The sequence below is a fragment of the Pelophylax lessonae genome (assembly GCF_965119305.1).
Source record: "Pelophylax lessonae genome assembly, chromosome: 12".
Taxonomy (NCBI): Eukaryota; Metazoa; Chordata; class Amphibia; order Anura; family Ranidae; genus Pelophylax; species Pelophylax lessonae.
In genome coordinates, this window is record NC_138779.1 from 25906871 (window position 1) to 25915111 (window position 8241).

The following is an 8241-nucleotide window of genomic DNA, read 5'->3' on the forward strand; positions in this document are numbered from 1 at the left end:
AATATTGCACTCACAATGCTCAGTGTCTGCCTGACACTGGGATGGTTTGCATGTGTTACTGCCTCCGGCTCCAGCTGTAAGACCAGAGTGTAAACCAAGCTGTGTTTCGGTGTCTGTCGGCGTCCTGGCCCTGCCCTACTAGTTTCGTCATTTTACGTCATACCGCTCAGTGAAGAAGGACCCTATAACTTCAGCTTGTTTAATTGAGCTTTAAAGCATAACTTCACTTTTGTTGAGAAAAAAACATTCCCCTCTGGGTGATCTCTGTACATTGCAGGGATTGTAACAAACTTTGTTGCGGATTCCTACCTTTTGTTATTCTGAAGGAATCCTCGTTTGTTCTTCTGTGCTGAGTGGGTCTAATGGAGGTGGTTTCATAATTATCAATCAGCTGTGGCAGCTGCAGGGCTCTTATGAGGGAAGCTGCTGGGCCTGCATCCCTTTAGACGTGTTCCTATTGGGAGGATCTCACCAAAAACAAAATTTTTGTTGCAGGGGATGCCAGAAATCTGACTTGTATCTTAGTGCAGACTTCTGGGAAAATCGGTGAGCCAATCACACAAGCAGGAAATGATGTTTCTGGGGGTGTGGTCAGTATACATTCTGTGTACAGAACAGCCCCAGGTCGCCATATTGCATTGCATTTTCAGAAAATTACAGCGGCTTCAGATTGAAAAGGAAAGGTCATTTTTAATAACATTCAATTACAATATGATTTGTGTCACAATTATATACGCTATATTGTTTTTTCTTTATTTGCTATTTTTTTCCCCCCACGAAAGTGGAGTTACCCTTTAACAATGAGCCCCTTTTCACATTAGCGCAATTGGACAGGTAAAATCGCATGTCAAATTGCAGCCTATTGCTGGCAATCGGAGGGACGCTGACTTTGCGGCACTGCACTGATTTCCAAAAGTAGTTCCTGCACTACTTTTAACGACTTCGGGGCGATTTAAATAGACATCAGTGCATGAACCCCCCACAGATGTCTTTGAAGTCGCCCCTGAAGTTGGACTAAAATGCGGCTTTGAGCGATTTCAAAGCCGCGTTCAGTGTGAACGAGGGCTAAAACCTAGAAGCTGATTGGTTTCTATGCAGAGCTGCACCAGATTCTGCATGCACCAGTTGAAATGCCCATACAGAAGATCAGAAAATCATTCCAAAAAAATACTGTTTTCGAAACGATCGTACGACAATCTGATCGTTAGTACATGGCTTTCGTCCAAAACTTTCCAAAGGGACAAAGACGAAAATGTTTCTTGTATGATACCAGATCGTATGATTTTCATTTAATCAGTACAGTTTTCGTCCAAAAATACATAACAACATGAGACATCACTTCCGAATTTATATTGTGTCATACGAGAATTTTCATACTTTAGCCACTTCCTTAGCACTGGCCATCATATGACGTCGGGGGCTTTAACCACTTGCCGACCACCGCACGACTATTTACTGCGGCAGTCAGCCTCTCCTGGGGAAAGCGACGTAGACCTAAGTCGCTCGCCCACGAGCTTGTAGGGGGCGAGCATGTGCCGCCGGCGGCGCGCTCCCGCCCCCGCTCGTTCCCTGCCTAGCCAGCGCGAGTGACAGGCGGCTCTGATGTCCACCGGCCACTCGCGATCTTCCACAGGAGAGGGAGAAAGACAGACGGCTGATGTAAACACAGCCGTCTGTCATTCTCCCTGATGTAAGCACAGAGGCTATGCGATCCTGCTATATAGGATCGCATTCCTCTGTGATTACATCACAAGCCACGCCCCCCCCACAGTTAGAATCACGCCCCTAGGGACATACTTAACCCCTTGATCACCAATAAAGTTAACCCCTTCCCTGCCAGTGTCATTATTACAGTAACAGTGCATATTTTTAGCACTGATTACTGTAGTAATATCACTGGCACTCCCAAAAGTGTCAAAAATGTCAGTCAGGGGTCCGATCTGTCCACCGCAATGTCGCAGTGCCGCAAAAAAAATCGCAGATCGCCGCCATTACTAGTTAAAAAAACAATAAAAATTACATAAATCTTTCCCGTAGTTAGTAAACGCTATACCTTTTGTGCAAACCAATCAAAATACGCTTATTGCGATTTTTTTTTTTTTTTTTTTTACCAAAAATATGTAGCAGAAAACAAATTGGCCTAAAATGTTAAAACATTTTGATTTTTTCATTTTTTTTTTGAGAATTTCATATAAAAAAATGTGAAAAATATTGTTCTTTTTTTAAAATTGTTGCTCTTTTTTTGTTTATAGTGCAAAAAATAAAAATCGCACAGGTGATCAAATACCACCCAAAGAAAGCTCTGTTTGTGAAAAAAAAAGGATGTCAATTTCATTTGGGTACAGCGTCGCACGGCCGCGCAATTGTCCGTTAAAATCACGCAGTGCCGAATGGCAAAATATGGTCTGGTCTTTGAACAGCCAAATCTTCCGGGGCTAAAATGGTTAAGTGGAGATATCTGAATGAAGGGTGCAGCTGAAGGCATCATTCAGATATCATTTTTTTTTAGTTGGCGACTCCCTGCACCATAAGAACAATCATAGCGGCTGTTCAGCTACTTGATTGTTACAGGCAGAGGGAGGAGAAATCCCCCCCCCCCCCCCCCCCCGCTGCTTCTGGTGCTTCTACCGGCTCGCCCGTGCGAACAGCGAGCTGGAGAAGGAATCTGCCGGAGGCAGAAGTACACCATAGAGACTGCTGAGGACCAGACTCTATGACTCTCAGAGGCCCGGCGCAACGTTATGACCCGTGCTCCCCTGGTTCCCCCCACCACCACTGTGCTCCCTCCCCTCTCCTGCCGGCTGCTGTAGGGGATGTGTCACAATAGAGAACCAGGAAGGGTCAGTAAATATGTAATAGGACAGAGTCATAGTCAGTCACATTGTAAAAAAATAGAATAAAATGATAAAAAATAATACAATTAAAATACCAAAAAATAAAAACTACTGACACCAGCGGGGGAACTTCCAGGATCGCAAAGGTCACACTTGCAACCGGGCCCTGGCATTCCACCACCGTGAGGAGCCCCCAAGATGGCAGGAAGGGGGCCCACTGCAGAACTTGTGAAAGGGTCCCGATGTGGGACCGTAATAAAGGGCCCCGCAACGAGAGTAAAGGGTCCCAGGATCAGTGGGAAGAGCCCCAGGCTTGAAGGGAAGGGCCCCTGCCAGGGGTCCGGGGGGGGGCCCTTCATGGTTTCTTGCACCGGGGTCCTGTAGGTTCTAGTTACGCCTCTGCCCCTGATAATACTCCTGCGTGCACAAAGCCTAAAACATGTACAATGTAGTGGCTGCTTAGAAACACAGTTACAGCGCAGAGAGGCTGCTGGGAGTCACGTCTACGCTCCCCCTCTCCACAGTGAGCAGCACAGGGACCTGTCACCAGCCTCTGTGTAATATGTGCATGGTGTCATTTTAGGGCCATTATCTATTACTCCATGGATGAATGGCCCTGCGCTCTGCTATCTGTTTTCTACATAGATTTCCTGTGGTGTTATTCTACCCCAATTACTTATGTAACAGACAAACATACCAAGAAACAACACCACAATGACTCAATGATTGTCACGGCATGTGACGCCTGGGCCGCCGGCTGCGATGGGCTTTGAAGGAAGAGTAGGAGGGAAATGTATATTGATATGCTGCATTCAGATTTGAAGCGTAGTTTGGTGAGCTGTGAGAAGGTTGCAGACATCCAGCGCAGAGCCAATAAGATCATAAAAGCCGATGCCTGATGAACCGATGTTGTGTGCGTATATTTACCCCCCCCCCCCCCCCCTGAGCGGCTCCCCAGCTCTCTAGCAATCTTATAGCGCCACTCCACTAAGCACTGTTTACATTTAACCACTTCTGGACCGGAAGATTTTCCCCCCTTAATGACCAGACCATATTTTGCGATTCGGCACTATTTTACTTTAATGGACAATTGCGCGGTCATGCGATGCTGTACCAAAATAAAATTGATGTCCTTTTTTTTTCCCCCACAAATAGAGCTTTCGGGGAAAAAAAAACAATATTTTTCACATTCTGCTATATAACATTCTAAAAAAAAAATTTAAAAAATCTACATTTTTTTTAAAATTTTAGGCCAATTAAAGTGTATTTTGATAGGTTTGCGAAAAAGTTATTGCATCTACTAACTACGGGAAAGATTTATGTCATTTTTATTGTTTTATTTTTTTTTAAAAATAGTAATGGCGGCGATCTGCGATTTTTAGCGGGACCGCGACATTACATCGGACAGATCGGACCCCTAACCTACATTTTTGACACTTTGGGGGGGGGGGGGCACCAGTAACATTACTACTGTAATGAGTGATAAAAATATGCAATGTTACTGTAATAATGACACTGGCAGGGAAGGGGGTTAACCCAAGGTTTAAGATGTATGCCTAGGGGGTGTTTTCTAACTGTGAGTGGATAATTGAAATTGTATGGAGAGGGATAGGCTATAAAAAATATATATACTCAGGCACCGTCCCCAAAATAGTAATTGGGAAGAAAAGTATGATCCAGGTGTGGTAGTGGAAAGCACATTGGAAAGGGGGAAGGGAAGTGGGGAGAATGAATCTACCAGACCCGAACAGTGGGGATTTAATTGTGCCTAACATTAAAAATATATACTGTATCCACATACAATGTAAAATTGTAAACATTTTTATTTATACAAACAATCCACTAAAATAGATACAGTCAGAATTGATGATACGTATGCGTAAATGGTCCGAAGGCCTGAGTATAAGAAGTATAATCTGTTGATGGATCAACGCGTTTCGCTGAAATAGCTTCTTCAAAATCCAGTCACTATATATATATATATATATATATATATATATATATATATATATATATATAATGTATGTATAGATAGATAGATCTCTATATATATAGATAGATAGATAGATATACATTTCAGTATATATGATCCTTCAAACAAAAATATAACCAAAGAATAATACATCAGTACATCATAACAAAGTCTTAAAACGAAAGGAAAAAATGGACAAGCATCAGAATAAAAAAAGGGGGGGGGGGGCGGAGCGGGAAAAATAAAAAGGGAGGAAGGAAAGAGTGTAATCAACACAGGAGGAACACCGGCGCTCTGTGCTGATTCCAGAGAGAACAACGGTCTGTTGTGTTTACAGCAGCAGACCGCCATTCTCTCTCCACGGGGAGCGATCGCGTGTGCCTGGCGGCAATTGCGGCCCCTGTGAGTCCGCTTCCCCGCTGGGAAAGGAGCGCTCCCGCAAAACGCTGTACAGGTACGGCGGTTGGCACAGCCGAGCCAGCCTGCCGCAGAATATCTGGGGTGGAGATACATACAGTAAACCCCCCTCCATTGCGGGGGTTACGTTCCGGACCCAGCCGCGAAAAGTGAAAATCCGCGAAATAGAAAAACCCTATTAAAATGCATTGTAGGCATGTTTTTTTTACGGTCACTGTACGTGTTGAAGCATTTTAAGGTCTTTAAACACACTTTTAAAACAATAGAAACTCATTTAAACACATAAAAGATACTTAGAGACAGAGCAAGAGCTATGGAAAACAAAAAATATTTCATTTTTAATGATTTATATAGTAAAATAACATTACAAAAAAAAAACGCGATATATCGGGACCGCAAAAACTGAACCGCGATGGAGCGGGGGATTACTGTACCTCTGTTTCTACCAGTGACCATTGTCCTTATGAAAGAAATGTGAGGAAATCCAAAATGTAAGCTATTACCAGGTAAGGGGAAACTTTCCAATGGGGACACCTGTTCCAGGAACAGCTGTCTAAGGCTGGATACACACTATACAACTTTTGTTGTTAGATTTCCTTTAGATTTAAGCCCCGTACACACGTACCGATGGTCGGCATACAAATGTTCCTCTTTTCTCCCCGGGATGTCGGTGTCTGCTGAAAAGTGCAAAGACAGCACAAGGACAGCACAAGAATTTTGTCCGCCGACTGCAGAAGTGATGTCATGTAATGGTTAACTTTCCCTGTGTTTTCTATTTTCTGAGCATGCCCAGTCTTGCAAATCTGCGGTCTGTCGGCCGAATTGTGTACTGACAGGCGAACAATCGTCCGTTCTGGTGTCGGCATACAAAAATTTTCATGTTTGCAAGAAAGACTTTTGTCCGCGGATTGTGCGCAGACATCTGTCGGAGGCACCATACTAACACGCGTACAATCGGCAGATCCTTCGTCCACCGACGTTTGTATGCCGACGATCGGTACGTGTGTACGGGGCTTTACTTTCAACTATGTAGTGAAAGGGCCGGCCTGATTGCATACAAATTGAAAGTGTTTAGATTTGACCTCCCATTATATGATTTTGGTAAATCTAAAGGAAAAGTTCTAAAGAAAATTGTATAGTGTGTATCCAGCTTTTTGGGCTGGCCATACATTATACAATTTTCTTCTATAGTTTTCCTTTAGATTTACCAAAACCATATAATATGAGGTCAAATCTAAACACTTTCCATTCATATGCAATCAGGCAGGCCCTTGCACTACATAGTTGAAGGTAAATCTAAAGGAAAATGAATAAGACAATTGTATAATGTATGGCTAGCCTAAAGCTGGATACACACTATCCAACTTTTGTGGTTAGATTTCCTTCAGATTTACCTTTTCTATGTAGTGCAAGGGCCTGCCAGATTGCATACAAATTGAAAGTGTTGAGGTTTTGGTAAGTCTAAAGGAAAAAGTCTTCAGAAAATCTTATAGTGTGTATGGCCCATAAGAAGGGAATTCCCCTCACCTTGGGACATTTTGGCTGGGTTGACACTGATGCGAATCGGGACGCAGATTTTCTGCATCCGATTCGCATGACAGAAGCGTGTGACCGGCTCTCAATGGAGCCGGTTCACACAGCTCCGGGATGGCCTGCGGGTCCGCATTGGAAAGGGTCCTCTGCGTCTTTGGCTTGACAGACCATCATTTGAAAGTTGGAGGCTGTTGTGTGCCATGATGACACAGAGGTCTGACGTATCAGCAAGCCTCACTCCTTTAGGCATGTTTGCTCCGCTGTCTCGAAGTAGCACAAGCATCACTGTCTTTTAGGTGCGAATTCAGGCAGATATTCGGACCTGATTTGTACCTGAATTTGTGAACAGGGATGCAGCGGACCCCCTGCTGGGACCTGCGGCTGCATCAGCGTGAACCCAGCCTTCCTCTAACTTTGCTTTGCATCTTCAGGGCAGGAAATGAAGAATAAAATTCCCAATGGTACACAAACAGCAAAAAAATAAACTTGCTGGAGGGATTTACCCTCTCCTACTCGTACCAAAAATAAAAGAACTTAAAAAAGTACATAAAAAGAAAAAAACTTAAAAGTAAAAATAAACTTTAAGAAGAAATGTTTTTATCACTATCTGTGCCCCCGCTATACAGATTTTACTCACTTCCTGTTTCAATGAGCACACAGGTAGGGAGGGGAAATCCCAATAGGTACAAAAACAGTAAATAAAACCCTAAAAGACATTCTAACCTGTCCAAAACTATAAAAAAAAAAAAAGTTGGCTGGAGTTGTGCCTAAAATGTGACATAATGGTGTTTTTTTTATTATTGTATATTTGTGGTGGTGTGGTGTATAGAAGTGAGCTTTTGTTACATGTAAGATACCTTGAGCTACACACATGCACCTCCAGCATGCTGCAAGCCGTGGTGAGAATGTTGTGAGAGAAAAACAGGAAGTGTGAGGCTTCTAATGACTCGGGTCACACGCCTTTCTTTCACTCTTACTCAATTACCGTAAATCAAACCAGCCCCCCCTCCCCCCTCTCACCACCACAATCACACACACACACACACACAGTGAGGGGGGAAAAGTATTTGAACCCCTGCTGACATTTGCGCACTGAAAAATAAATGATCAGTCTATAATTTTAATGGAAGGTTTATTTTAACAGTGAGAGACAGAATAACAACAAAAATATCCAAAAAAAACATTTTAACCGCTTTCGGACCGCCCCCCGCAGAAGTACTGCAGAAGGCTGGCCCTCCTGCGCGAACCGCCGTAGGTATACGTCGGTCACGTGCCTACAGCTAGGGGGCGAGCGTGCGCCGCCGGCGGCGCACTCCTGCCCCCACTTGGCAGCGGGGACTCCAATACACAGGGCCGGCGGCTCCGATTGCCGCCTGACACCCGCGATCGTTCCCCGCTGAGAGAGAAGAACGGTCGGATGTTGTAAACACAGCAGACCGTTCTTCTCTCTGGAAGGATCACAGAGTGCCTGTGATCCTTCTATAT